The sequence below is a fragment of the Mesitornis unicolor genome, unplaced genomic scaffold (assembly GCF_000695765.1).
Source record: "Mesitornis unicolor isolate BGI_N332 unplaced genomic scaffold, ASM69576v1 scaffold521, whole genome shotgun sequence".
In the NCBI taxonomy this organism is placed as follows: Eukaryota; Metazoa; Chordata; class Aves; order Mesitornithiformes; family Mesitornithidae; genus Mesitornis; species Mesitornis unicolor.
The window spans coordinates 36,255-50,756 of record NW_010164266.1 but is presented as its reverse complement, the minus strand read 5'-3'; positions in this window follow the sequence as shown (position 1 = coordinate 50,756).

Below are 14,502 nucleotides of genomic sequence, written 5' to 3'. Positions count from 1 at the left end.
AGCAGGAAGCAGCTCCTCTGCTCTGATCTAGACATGGATCAGGGCCTGTCCCCACATCAGCACGTGGAGGATCATCCCTTTCCTTGTGCTCTGACCATTCTTTCCATCCCAAACTCTTCTTTAGGGCTGGATTGCGCCCCTAAAGAGCAGCGCCTGCGTTTCGGCGGGGTTTACATCACTCCCTGCGACCGGAGCTGGCAAAGTCCCTTTGGATCCGGGAGGGAGAGGGATGCTATGGAAACCTAACTTGTTGTTATTACATGGGAATGAGATTTGTTATTTCGCTCTTCTGCCTCGGTTTGTGATTACACCGCGGAGCAATTTTTAGCCTTGGCAAGAAGGCGATTTAACACAGGACCCAGAGATGCAGTTTAATTTGCTGCCTGCCATAAATCCTGAGGAACGACGATGCCGTCCGAGGCTCGGCGTGCCTCCAGAGCCGGGCAGATGTTCTTTCTGCCAGCAGGGCTGCTGTGAGCTCTGATTTATGGACGTGAAACTTCTTGACGTCGCTGCGGTGTCCAAATATTACCCAGGATGTTTGCCGAAACCCTCCTGGGTCTCCTCGTGGAGCCTGAGAGGGGATCGGGCTGGATTTACAAGTCCTGCTGTGCCAGGCCTGCCCTTGGTCTCCTTCCAGTTGCTGTTGTACTGGGACCAGAGGCCGTGGATGGTGCTGGCAGGGAGCCTCCACTTTTGGGGGGCATTTGAGCTTTAGTGTTTTATTGGGCTTGGCGTTGCTTGGGTTCACGCTCATCTTTCCATTTTCAGCAAGGCAAATTTAGTGGTCGTTTCTATTCACCGCTAACACCCTCTTACACGGCCACCCTTGTGGGTTTTTATCTTCAGTGTATGAAGAATAGGGTCATTTTGTAATGTAATATTGGGATATTTAGTCATGAAATGCGCGGTGGCCAGGGGTGTTGGATAGCAGCAGACGCCTGTAGTTCGGGTGATTTATCAGAGGACCCGTGCCTGGGAGCTTTGGAGAAAACCTGAACTGGGGACAATTTAAGCTGAATAATGGAGAAAAAAGAGATTTCTGAGAGTAAAAATCAGCCCCTTTGGTGCAGGTGTTTGAAACTGGGGTGGAGGAACGGGCTGGGCTGTGTGGGGCAGAGCTTGGTGCACCCACGCTCCGGTCCCTGCGAGCATTTAGTGAGGGGTGCAGGGGAGCCCCACGGGGTGCTGAGCCCCTGCGCCAGTCCCAGTGCATGTGATAATTCAATGTGGTTTACAGTTTGATGTGCTGGTACACATTGGCCTGGGCAAGAAACGTCCCTTGGCTTTGAATAAATAAAACTAAAAGCAAAGTGTGCAGCATTAGGCCACCATTGGTGAGGTTTACCTCCGGGCGCAGGGCCAGCACAGACACGGCCCCTGAAACCACTGCAGCCTTTTTCGGAGGTTTTGAGGGGGCCGGGGGTGTTTCATGGGCCTTGTTTTGGGCTTGTACATAGGTGAACACTTCACCCCGGGTACCTGAACCGCAGCGGTCCTCGATGGGGCTGCGGATGCCGAAATTGAGCTGTGGATGTGGGGATGTCCCCTGCCTGCGCTCGCTGATGTGATGAAGAAATTGGGGGGTAAAAAAGCATCACAAAAGCTGCAGGGAAGGGCTGCTTGCCAGCAAGAAAGAGTAATTAAAGGCAAAGGGGGGGCTGTGGCTGATTGTGAGTCCGCAACTGCCCGTGTCTGTCCCGCTGGAAGAGGTTGCACAGCGTGGTCTGTGTATTTGTGCTGGCGGCGAGGGGTCTCTCCAGGAACAGCCAAACCCTGTTTAGCTTTGCTACTACGTGGAGGATCTGTGCCAGGGCTAACGCCGGCGTTTAGAGGGTCTTTGAAAACCAGGGGGGAGCTGGTGGGAGCTAAAACTGCGGCTCAGTCTCCAGGGGAATTGGCTTTGTTTAGGAAAAAGCAAGCCGCAGTAGGATGCCGAAGTGTGGCGAGATGTTTAATACGACAGCTTTTAATGCGATCAGGAAAGGAATACCTCCCAGTAGTATTTGCAGGTATTAAATCATTAGGAAGATTAGCAGAGCTGCAAGGCCTTTTTTTTTCCTCCCCCTAGACAGTTTATTCCATGTAATGGTGTTTTAAAAAAAGGGATTACAGGCGTTGGTCCTGTGGGAGCAAGGAACAGACGTGGTAGCAAGCTTCCTTTAACAGATCCCTGACGTGACCTGAGTCTGAGGTGAATGAAGTGATCCTTTCTGTGGCTGCCTCACGATAAAATCAGTACTTGATTTACTGGAAGCGGCGTTGACCAGACTCTTTGGTTTAGTTTTCGGCTGGCACTGCTGTGTGGTGATCAAGGTTTTTGGGGTAGCAAAACCCAAGTCCTTCCAGAGCAGCTGGCCAAGGTGGGTTATGCCATGCCAGAAATGTCACACTCACTATAAATTGTGGAGTTTACCTGGGATGCTCTCTTTGTCTTCAGTGGTTGTCATCCTTGGAGGGTTTCACCCATCGCTCTGCTCCCCAGGCCTCCTGCTGGTTCGGGAGCTGCTGTGTCCGCAGTGTTCGTTATCTTCTCTGTATCTATCATCGTTCGTTATCTTATCTGTATTCACTGCTGGGCGTGCATGGCTTCTGTGTGAGCTCAGTGTAACTTGGTGCTTTATCGTTGTTCCTAATATTACTACAATTTATTATACTATTACAATTAATTGTTGTTATCAGCGTTTGTTTTTATCTCCACCCACGAGTGCTCTGACCTTTCTCCCCCGATTTTCTCCTCCACTCCATTGGGAAGGGGGGAGATCGAGCGGCTCCGTGGCGTTCAGCTGCTGTGGGGTGAAACCCCGACACCCCCAGCTTGTCCCCTCGCCCTGCAGCACTCATCCTTCTGGGTAGCAGGCAGTGGGAAGCAGTCGCTGTGTCTGGAGGTCCGTGGGCTGCGGTGAAGCAGCACAGAAGCCGCGTTGCAGCCAACAGAAGCGAGCCCAGGGGGGTCTTTGGCTGCTCCAGAGGTAAATTCTCCTGGTTGCTGTGGGCAGGTGGAGGTCAGGCCATGCAGAGTTGAGCTGAGGGGAGCGGTGCTGGAGCAGGTTATCTGCAGGTCAGCTGCATCTCTCCAGGATAAGCCGATGGCTGGACTGCAGCGTGCTCTTTCCAGGGATCTGTGCTTTGGTCTCCACCCCGTACCTCCAGAAACGCTGCACAGTGGAGTTATCAGCCTTTAATGCTTGGCAGAAGCGCGGCCAGTTATTCATCCCAGGCAGATTGTGTTAATGTTTTGGCTCTCTCCTATCTGGAGTTTAAATTTTCCAAGCGCTGGGTAGGGAGCTCGACGTGCAAGTCCTGTCTAACCCGTGAGATCCAAACCCTTCCTTTCCGCGGCTGTGTCGCTGCTGCGGTGTCGGCTGTGCCGTCTGTACCCTTGGCACGTTGAGGTGTTGGCATCTCTTGATGTACAACACATGGGAACGAGTGGGGTTTTGGGGTACATCTGCGCACCTCAGGGCTGAATTGGTCCCATTGCTGCTTGACAACTTTTCTCCTAAATTTCCCTGTAATTCGTGTGGGTTTGTGCTTTGCCCTTCTCAGCAGGAGCGTTTGCTGGCTGTTTTGATGGGTCGAGCAGGAAAAGGCGCTTTGATGAGGGAGATGTGGCTAAAACACAAGAGTTTAATTGATAGGGGTGCAGAGGGCTGAAACCAGGATGGGTTCAGAGGAGGACACTGTGCGGAAAGAACCAGCGATGTCCATCACACGATGGGACTCGAGGAGGACCTGCACCGAGCCCAGCGGCCCATTCAAGAAGCACAAAACGTGGCCCGTGACCAGAGCAAACCCCTCTGATGGCTCCTGGCTGGAGGAGGTTTCCATCCTCATGGTTTTCACTGAAACTCCCAAGAGGGAAGAGTTCATCCTCTCACTCATGAGGTTTTTTTGGAGGGGGCGGCCCTGCCGCTCGTTTCCCTTTGTGCCTGCGCCGGGGCCTCTGAACGTCGGCGTTTTTGGGAGCAGAAATATTCCAACTGCATCGCAGGAGACTTTCTAATGCTGAAAGGAAGCAACGCAACCACATGGGATATTAATGCCAGAACCACGCAGATGCGTTTTGTACTGGGACCGGCGGGTCCGTGCTGGGCTCTGGTTGTGTTTTGTTTTCAGAAGGAAGATGTTTCAGCAGAGCCCTCCGACCCAAACAACCCCATTTGAATAAATATGGGGGTGTGTGCATGGGCATCGGCACCAGGACGTGGGGATTAAGGCCAGGCCTGTCCTGTGGTGCTGTGTAAACCATCCTCTTTTCCCTGTCTGTCTGTCCCGTTGCAGAGCAGGCTGGCTGCGGGTTTTCACCACGATTTATGGCCCATAACATCAACCAGAGCCGCTGTTCAGTGAATTCCTTGAGCGTTCCCGTTCCAGTAGGGATTCACGGGCCTGGCTTTGAATTACGGCGCCCTTGTGCTAGCGAGGTGTTTACAAGGAAGCAGCAGATGAAGCCCTTTCTCCCCGGGAGCAGTGGAAATCCCGTTACCTCCAGCTCCAGAAGGACCCGTGGTGCATGGAGACCACCCCAGACACAGACCCACGGGTGAGACCACCGCAGCCTGCACACCTCCACTGGGTTTAGGCTGCTTAACGAGTCAGATTTGCTGTATTTTCCCCTTAAATAAAGACCTCTAGGGTTGTTTCTGACCCTGTGTTACTGCCCAGCAGACCAGAGTGTGAACCACACGTTCAGACAGTTTCTCCAGAAGGGTTTTATTTCACTGATAGACACAGCAACTCCTGCAGAAGTGCTGTCTGGGTCCTTTAATGAAACACATATTTAGGAGTTTGAAGCAGCAGTCCCAGATGGTTTCTGTATTTGATATAATGTATTTGAAGAAGAAAGTCTTTTTGGAGGCAAAATACCTCTCTGTGTATGTGTGTATGCGTGTATCTGTCTGTGTCTGTGGAGAGAAGTCCTCATCAGCAGAGTTTCTGGCTACATTGGTGGTATCTTCAGCTGAATAGCAGAGCTTTGTGAAATTCCCTTCCTGAGGGCCTGGTTGCTGTAGGACAGGACTCATTTCCCCCACGTTCTCACTTCACTTCTTCTCTTCCTGCTGCTTTGCAGGCTGCCAAACGTTTTGTTTCCTCCTCCCCCGTAGCTGTGTCTGCATCCACTGCTGTTTGTGTTCCTGCTTTCCTTTAGAGGATTTCTTTTTTTTTTCCTTTTTTAGCGCCAGCTGCATTTTTATCATATTTGGATCCTGTGTTAGGGATCGCTGCACAGCGAGGGGGAGGACTCTGCTCAGATACTGCCCCTCTTCTGTCACCTGCCCCGTGGCCACCAGGAGCAGACCGGGTTGGCTGAAAACCAGTGCCCAAAGGGTTTAACCAGGTCTGTAGCATCACATCTCCTGCAGAACAAGCACCCTCTGGTGCTCATTTTGCTGTGGAGACAGATATCTGGAATCTTGTGTCCAGTGCTGGGCCCTCAGCTCCAGAAGGACAGGAACTGCTTGAAAGAGTCCAGCAGGGCCACAAAGTGATGGAGGGAGTGGAGCATCTCCTGCTGAGGAGCGGCTGAGGGAGCTGGGGCTCTTCAGCTTGGAGCAGAGGAGCCTGAGGGGTGCCCTCATTCCTGGGGATCCATTGGGAAAGGGCAGTGTCAGGAGGAAGGAGCCAGGCTCTGCTCTGGGATGGCCAATGCCAGGACAAGGGGCAATGGTCCCAAGCTGGAGCACAGGAGGTTCAAGCTGAAGATGAGGCCAAACTTTGTGAGTGTGAGGGTTCTGGAGCATGGCCCAGGCTGCCCAGAGAGGTTGTGGAGTCTCCTTGTGTGGAGACACCCAAAGCCCTGGCCGTGTTCCTGTGTGACTGCTCTGGTGATCCTGCTCTGGCAGGGGTTGCACTGGGGGAGCTTTCCAGGTCCCTTCCCACTCCTCACATTCTGTGAGACCTGTGGCAAACACCGCTTTTCAGAGGTGGCTGTGAAAAACACCCCTTGTCCTTGTCCTCCTGAGGTTTTCCTTTAATACGAGGAGAAATTTGGCATCTGGAAGAAATGCAAACCCCAGGCCTGACCGAGGTCTCTTCAGGGACACCAACAGAGGGGACGTTTGTCCCCGTGGCCATCGTCACCGTCTCAGGGCAGGGGGTGCTGGGTCCTTGCAGGCCGTGGGTGAAGGGATCAGGACACGGAGCCGGAGCCGCTTTTGGGGCAGGAGCTGGTTACATAACGGCCCCGCTGCGCTCCCGAAACGCGGCCCAGTGATGAATTGGGGGCTCTGGCAGCCGCTTCCCTGCAATAATACGTGAAACGTTACTTTTCCACTGGCCCTTGCCAGCGATCGTTATTCTGCGCCGTGGAGGCTGTAAAATTTCACTTCGAGGATGGGTTTCACTCCCGTTACCAAATGTGTCTGGAATGCGCAGATGTTTCCTTCGGGGAACAGCGAGCCAATCCGCTCCAACACATCCTCCCCGCGGGGAGGACTCGGCGTGCTAAGCAGCCCCGTTCACCAAATCGCAAACAAACACACACGCACGGGGCCCTGTGGGGCTGTACCGGGCCCCTTGATGTCCCTCAAAGCCCCTTTGGTGACAAATAGCACCCAATTTAAATGAAAAATAAGCCCAAAATCTCTGCTGGAGCTGCAGCAAGCCTTGGTCTGGGTGGCTGCTGGGCCACACGTGGTGGTTGCAGAGAGGTCCCGTTCTGCAGCCCATGAGATCCGTGCATGACGGGCTTTTACACAGGGCCACAAATTGCCGTTTTCTGGAGGTGGATTGGAAGAATGGTGCAAATTTGGGCTTTCGGGGTGCAGAATAACATCCCGCAGGTATCCGTGGGCGTGCGTGGCAAGGACAAGGAGGAGCTGATGTAGGTGCGCCAGAGTTAAAGGGAGAGTTGGGGTTGAATTGAACCAAAGGAAGGTTGGTGTGGAGAGCGGAGAACACTGAAATAAGGGTTTTGTGGGAAAAAAAACCTGGCAAATGGGAGCCCCAGCAACTGGGACTTCAAAATAAGGCTGTAACCATCCCTTTTGGGGCTGGTCCTGTTGCATAGGAGGGTCCAGGAGCTCACTTGTGTTTTTACTGGTGTAGTTGTCTCTTTGGGTATCCTTTTTACTGCACGGGATGGGAGAACCCTGCCTCTGGTGCTGTTTGGCCCATAGGGTCTCTGGGGAGAACCAATTTTGGGTGTTTGGTTTGGGGATGGGGTCTGCACCTCTGTATTAATGGATATACAGGGCTACCTTAAACCCTGCATGAAGACCAAGGGGGATTGGAGGAGAAATGAAGGCAGTTATGGAAAATAAATATACAAGATACAGCGCAGGGAAAGGGAGATGTTGGTAGGGTTGAGGATGGACTGAGATCTGAGGCCCATCCAACACTGATAAGCAGAAGAATTGATGGAAAAGTCTGTGGGTAGCAGAGCTGAGGAGGATAAAGGGTTTTTCGGGTATATTAGGAGCTAAGGGAATGAAGTCGTGCTAGCCTGTTGATAGATGGACATGGTCGGATTGGCAGTGGGCATGGCCAAATTGTCAACGGAAAGGCAGAAGAGGCAGGGCTGATCAGTAAATATTTCTGTTTTCTGTTGGGAAAAACGCCAGGCATGATGTTTTTGTGTCACAGGAGGATGATGAAACACTTTCCACTCCTGCAGGAACTGCAGAGGATGTCGAGCAGCTGCTATTAATGTTAGACCTTCTTAAACTAGCAAGTTCAGGTATTTTGCATCCAGGAATTCCGAAAGAAGAGCCCTCTGGGCTATTAGTGCTCACTTTTAGTGGCTTTTGGGGCAGTCGGGAGATTGCCAAGGCCTGGATCAAAGCGAACACGGCGCCAGCGTTCACAGAAGGTAAATGGGATGTGCAAACATTTATTAGCCCGGTGTCCTGATTTTCTAGCCCAAGGTGAAGCAATGCAGAGCGTAGCGTGGCCATCAGCTAAAAGCTAAAGGGGACGGCGTAATTAGTGGCAATCAACGTGGAAAATTCACTGATGGAAAATAGATCTCGTGAACTTTAAGTACGTTTACAGATGGAGTGGATGAAGATGATGGTGTTGATGTAATGCACATATGGCCGCTGCAAGCTGTTTGACTCCATGTCGTATATATTTGTCAGGAGTTGGAATGAAAAAATCAGCACTATATGTATTAAAGGGATTAAATACTGGCTCCAAAATGTAAGAGTGAGGGGAGTCATCTTGAGGAGCTGCGTTGTAGTGGAGCCCCGAGGGTTGATTTCCCTCGCGATGTTTGTCAGCAGACGAGGAAAACAAAACCCATGGTGATGCTGTACTGGGAGCGCCAAAGCGCAGAGGAGGAGATGGAGATTTGGGCACAGAAAAGAGCGGCGATGCTGCTGGGCGTGAAGTGGTCCATCGGGAGCAGGGATGGGAGATGTGGTGTGGGATGGGAGTCCTCTGGGCGGTAAGGACCTGGCCAGGGCTGGTGTGGGTTGCGTGTGCGATGAGAGATACGGCCACCAAAATGACCAGGGATCTCCTGGTGTCCCCACTGCATGGGGACAGCGATACAATCACAGGCTGTGTTGGGTTGGAAGGGACCTTTAAAGAGAATCACATCCAATCCTGGAATGTGGCTATAAGGTCCTGGAAGGTGGCTATAAGGTCCTGGAAGGTCACTATAAGGTCCTGGAAGGTGCTCTAAGGTGCTGGAAGGTCACTATAAGGTCCTGGAAGGTGGCTCTAAGGTGCTGGAAGGTCACTATAAGGTCCTGGAAGGTTGCTATATGGTCCTGGAAGGTGGCTGTAAGGTCCTAAAAGGTCACTAGAAGGTCCTGGAATGTGGCTATAAGGTCCTGGAAGGTGGCTATAAGGTCCTGGAAGGTCACTATAAGGTCCTGGAAGGTGCTCTAAGGTGCTGGAAGGTCACTATAAGGTCCTGGAAGGTGGCTATAAGGTCCTGGAAGGTCGCTATAACATCCCCCCGGAGCCTTCTCTTCTCCAGGCTGAACAACCCCAACTCTCTCAGCCTGTCCTCATAGGGGAGGTGATGCCCTAAAGAGTCCAACCTGACTGCTGCCTTATCGGTCTCACTTGCTCTCAGCTGCCTCGCAGTCCAAATTCAGCAAGGAAGCGGCATTGGGGTTTTTACAAATCTGCTGAGGGTGTTTGGGATGACCAGGAGGTCGCTGGTTCCCAGTCCCATCCTGTGTTGGCGCCCACTGCTCCTTTTGGGCTACAAAACACGGATGCCCCAAAGGTTGCCAAGGAAGAGGCTGTACAGGTATTTTTTCACACCGTGTTGGTGTTTGCAAACTGGAGCTGTGCTTTGGAGAGGACTTTCCTGGAGCTCTCTGTGTCTTGGCTCTGGGGACGTTTCGCTGCTGTCGATGCTGTTTCAGCAGCACCCGGTGCCTCCTGCATCCCGTAAACCTCGTACCAGGGAAAATAACATCGTTGTTTGGTTGTTCTCACAGAGCAATAACGTCCCTAGAGGAGAGCTGTCCAAGCAAAGGCCTCAGATTCAAATTAATACAAATGGGATAATAATAAAACAGGACACAAAGATTATCCGCTCCATCCCCTGGCCCGGAGGTGAATTAATATCAATAATGCCTAAACGTTTATTGAAATCTCGTTGCTTTTTGTGAGGAAGATGAAGGACTTGGTAGCTCAGCTGTGTAATTCCTAAATTACAGCTTACAGAGGGCTCGCTTTTCATGGTAAAATCAAATAGCACTGGGCTCTGAATGTGCTGACTTGGAAATGCTCTGGGTTTTCAGGAGACCGGAGCAGGGCCGTGAAAGAGCTGCGTGTGGGAATGCGATGGGGGCTTTTTTTGGGGATGAAGTGGGTATCTGTGAGGAACGGGCTTGGATTTGGGCTGCAGGTGTGAAGCACGGCCTCCTTTCTTAGCTGTGGGATGGGGTGATAATTTGGTTTTATCGCATCTTTGGTTTCCTCGTAAACTTCCCCTGAAACAAATGCGTGTCTGCAGGGATCCATGCAGCCGGATGGGGCTGCAGACGGCTCCTTTACGAGCGGCACTAATTACGGGCATTAACTTTACTCAAATATTTGGGTTGCTGCTCTCCCAAGCCCAAGCTTTTCCCCGTTCTCACCCTCTCGGGTGATGTTACAGCACCAGAGCGGGGCTGGGTGATCCAAGCTGCATTTGGTGCCACATGAAGTCACCTCTTGGCAGCAGAGGGAGGACCACATCCAGCGCCAGCCCCAGTCCCAGGGGTGGCTCAGAAGGTGGCACCTGGCCTGAAAACCCTCTCTGATGGCAGTGGCCATCCCCAGAGCCGGCTCCTGGTCCCCCTGGAGCACTCCTGCTGACCCCCACAAACACAGGAGGTCCCCGGTGCCCCCCTTCCCTTTGGCTCCATTGTTTTTGGGCATGAGGAGATGAAGTCAGTGGTTGTCTCGGAATAATTTGTAAAAGGAACCGTGCTGTGTGCCCCCGTTCCTGGGAGCCTCCTGTGTGGAAGAGCCCCCAGCCAGCCCCCCTGGCCAGGGAGGAGGGGGACGGGAGCGCGCGATGCCATTGCCTGTGAGCAGGCCCTGCCAGAGCTTGACGTCGCTGCGTGAGGTAACACGGCCCCTTTTTTGGGTGGCTTTGTCCCTTTTTAACCATATTTGGGAAAAGTCTGCGGAAAGCTGCTGGCTGCGGGGATCCCAGGAGCCGCTCTGGAGTCTCAGCTCCAGCCTGGAGGATGGGGATGTCCTGGACGTGATGGGGACATCCTGGATGTGATGGGGATGCCCTGGACGTGATGGGGATGCCCTGGTTGCAGTGGGGATGCCCTGGTTTCAGTGGGGATGCCCTGGATGTGATGGGGTGTCCTGGACACGATGGGGATACCCTGGACATGATGGGGACACCCTGGGCATGGTGGGGATGCCCTGGATGTGGTGGTGATGCCCTGGATGTGGTGGGGATGCCCTGGCTGTGCACCCCAGCAGGATCATGAAGAACCTGTGGCCCCAGGCCAGCAAGACGAGTAGGATTTACTGCTACAAATCTGAGGGTTGCATTGTGCTGGTGCTCCAGGAAAGGCTTGGGGTGGAACAAGACAGGGCAGGCTGAGATGGGGAAGGAGCATCGCTTCGGCCCTGTTGCTCAGAGGGGAGCCCGCTGTGCTGGGGTGACCCATTCATGGTCCCACCGTGATGGGGTGACCTCGTGGTCCTGCAGCTGGGACTGCTTTGTGTCGAACCCAACCATCTCCTGGCAAAACCACCTTGCAAGAGCATACGTGAGCGTGCTTTCCTCCCAGGAGAGCACGAAGCACACAGAGCACTGCAAAAACGCTTGTGTCCTTGCCTTACGTTTTCATACCAGCAACTGCGATGTTGCTGTGGGAAGAAAAACATTCAGTTTTGAGATGGGTATTTGTGAAAAAGTCTTTGGGGGCAAATTCCTTCGAGGGAGCCGAGACTGGGGCCGGCGTTTGAAACTCATGGATTCAAAATGAACGGATCAGTTGTCATCGTGCGGTGGCAGCCTCAGGGAGATGAGGGTGCTCGCCACCATCTGCAGTCCCAGCCTGCAGCCCCCAGCTCTGGTGCTTCATATTGAGCCTTTTCTGGGGTGCTCCTGTGCCTGGGGTGTCCCTGCACCCAGGTGTCCCTGCAGGGTGACGCACACACAGAAAAATCGGTGTTTTTTCACATTTCTGTAGCCGCAGTGGCAGAAATCTCCGTCCCCTCTTCCGCTGTAACTTCTGCTGCGCTTCCTAGGAGAGGTGCAAGCCAAAAGACAAAGAAAAAAAGGAATCAGATCAGCAAAACCCTCTTAATTTTTTCCTGGCTCGAGCACGCAGAAACACGTCGGGTTTTTCCTCCTCTTTTCTGGAAAGTCTGTTCTGGCCGTCAGGCACACGCTGCTGCGAGGGGCACCTTTCCTTCCCGGGGATCGGTGTTTGCCGTGGGGACATTGGGCTGTGCGGGCCATCTGCTGCTGTCAGAGGCTTTGCTGTGTCTCACAGACCACGTCCCGTGTCCCTTTGTCCCCTCTGGTTGCTTGGTGTGGCGCGGTGCAGCCTGGATTTTGGTGGGGTGAGAGGTGGGAGCACTGCGGGGTTTGCTGTGCCCCGATTGCTGCTCGCTTTGGTCATTGACTCCTGCTGGGTCGCTGCAGGGGTTTGGCCATGGGAACCACCAGGGTCTGAGCACTTTCATATTCCCTGGGGATGTTTTTTGGGTGAAGCGTGAGGAGTTTGGTGGGATCAGAAACAGGGGAATGGTTTCCACTGGAGGATGTGCTTGGGAAAGAGGGGCTGCAGGCAACCTGGGAAAGGCTCTGGAGTCAGGAGAGGGGAAGATGAATAAGAATTATTCAGTGTTCACAGTGCAGAAAATGAGGTGGGGCGAAGTGATGCTTCTACCAGGCCTCAGCAAAGCATGGAAGGTGCGTTTTGGGTGAAGGAGGTGAGTTGTGGAGCACAGAAAGTGCTTTTTTGGTGAAGGAGGTGAGTTGTGGAGCCTGGGCTGGCTGGGGAAGGGATGGACGGCAGCGTGGCAGATGGATCTGGTGGCTGCTAAATGTGATGGTCCAATGCAGTCTCTGAAAGCTCTCCCTTGCTGCCAGGAGCTGCAGCGGTGCTGGGGCACGGTCCCACCGCATCTCCCCAAACACCCGGTGCCTGGGGATGGGATGTGGGGCAGGATGGGGCTGAACCCTGCATGGAGATGCTCTGTCCCTCCTGCAAACCCCTTGGTAGCCACTGCAGAGGCTTCCTGGATGGGAACACAACTGTGCCCATGCCACCGCCTTTCCCCAGCACCTCTGGAGCTTCTCCAACCCCTAAAAATCTCAGTTTTTAGTGTGCAGCTTCTCTCCCCCCGCCTGCAGCGGGCTCCTCTCCGCACAGACGCTGCTCCGTCTGCGGATGCTTTTCCCATTACTGTTCTGGCTGGGCTCCACGCACCAAAAGGGCTGGGGAAGGCACAAGCCAGCACTGCCCCCCTTTTCCTTTCCCTTCCCTCCCTTTTTTTTTTTGTGAGATGAAGGCAAAGCGGGCCCACAAATGACATAATGAGAGCATGACATCAGGCTTGGCAGGCGGAGGAGCGCTATACTCTGCTCGACATTATATGTTCTGTGGAGTTAAGGGGAAAAAAAACCCACCCCAAAACCAGCAGTGCACCAAGAAAAGCCACCACGGCGCTGCAGGATGAAAGCCCTGAGCCTGGCTGAGCATCCAGGAGAAGCTGTTGGGGAAGGCTTCCTTTGCTGGATGTGTGAGTTACACGTGGGAGCGTTTCGGGGATGCTCTGCGTGGCATCTTTCACTCATTTCTTACTCCACACCGTAGTTGTTGGTGGGATTTGGTGCCCCACGTCCCATCGAGTTCTGCAGAGAAGAGGGCCCGGCCTCCCCTGACACGACACGGCTCCATTTTACTGAGGCTGTCCCTTGCCCATAGCTGCCCTTTTCCAGGCAGCACAGCGCCTTCTCAATATCCCCAGCGGCACAAATATATGAAATTTGCCTTTCTTTTTGTGGAGAGGGCGGCAGCCTGCGTGCACAGCGCGTTTCAATGGGGAGCCTTGTTTTCTGCTGGCTGCAGCTCTGCTTTGAACCTGCCCTGAATTTCCTCAGGCCTGGAGGGAAAACACACTTGTGGCACTTTGTGGCTCTGTCCCGCAGCCTTTGCCTCGGCTTTTATTGCTCAGTATTTCCTGATTTTTATATGTTTTCTTCTCTCAACCTAGCTGGGTTCCCAGCCATCTTTCCCGTGCCAGGACGGTGTAATGTGATTTTCCATGGAGGCTGGAGAGGGAGCAGCGGGGGAAGGCGCGCGGGCCCGGCTGGAGGTGGCGGGCGCTGGCACCTGCCACTGTCCCAGCTTCTCCAGGCTGTCACCAGGAGCTCTGGGGGGCTCTGAGATTGAAAACTGGGAGGTTTTGTACCAGTTCCTCATCAGATCGTGATCTGCCAGGGGTAGGAAATAGCGAGGGGATTGGGCTTGGGTGTGTAGGTGGTGCTGAGTTGCCATCTTGTGTCTGGTCTGGGTGGAGGATGGCGGCTTCTCTGCAGGGCCTGTGGGAGCTCAGCCTGTGGGAGCCAAGGTTTTGGGGTCCATCAGGAAACAAGTGAGTTTTAGTTGGGCGACAAAGTGTCAGGGTGTGGATATATGAGTCAGTGACAACCTCTGAGGGCTCGGAGCGTCTCGCAGGCCCCAGAACAGCCTCTTCTGGTAACTGGGCCCCATCTCTTTCCCCTGAAGGCCACTGGTGGGGTTTCTCCACATGCTGGGCCATGGGGTGGCGTTGGCGTTGGGTGCCAGCGGTGGCGTGGGACAGATGGGTTTGCTCAGGTCAGGACACCCCGCAGCATCGGCTGGTGACGGCGTGTGGGGAGTGACGGCCGTGTTGTGCTGTGAGGGGAGAGGAGAGAGGTGCACAGGCCCCTTCACCATGGGACGCGGGGAGGGGACAGCTTCTCCTGGCCCTTCCTGAATGAAACCCACCATCCTCAGCGCGTCCTGCACCCCTCGAGTGGATCCCTCGTGCTCCTGCACCCCTTGAGTGGGTCCCTCGCGCTCCTGCACCCCTCGAGGGGATCCT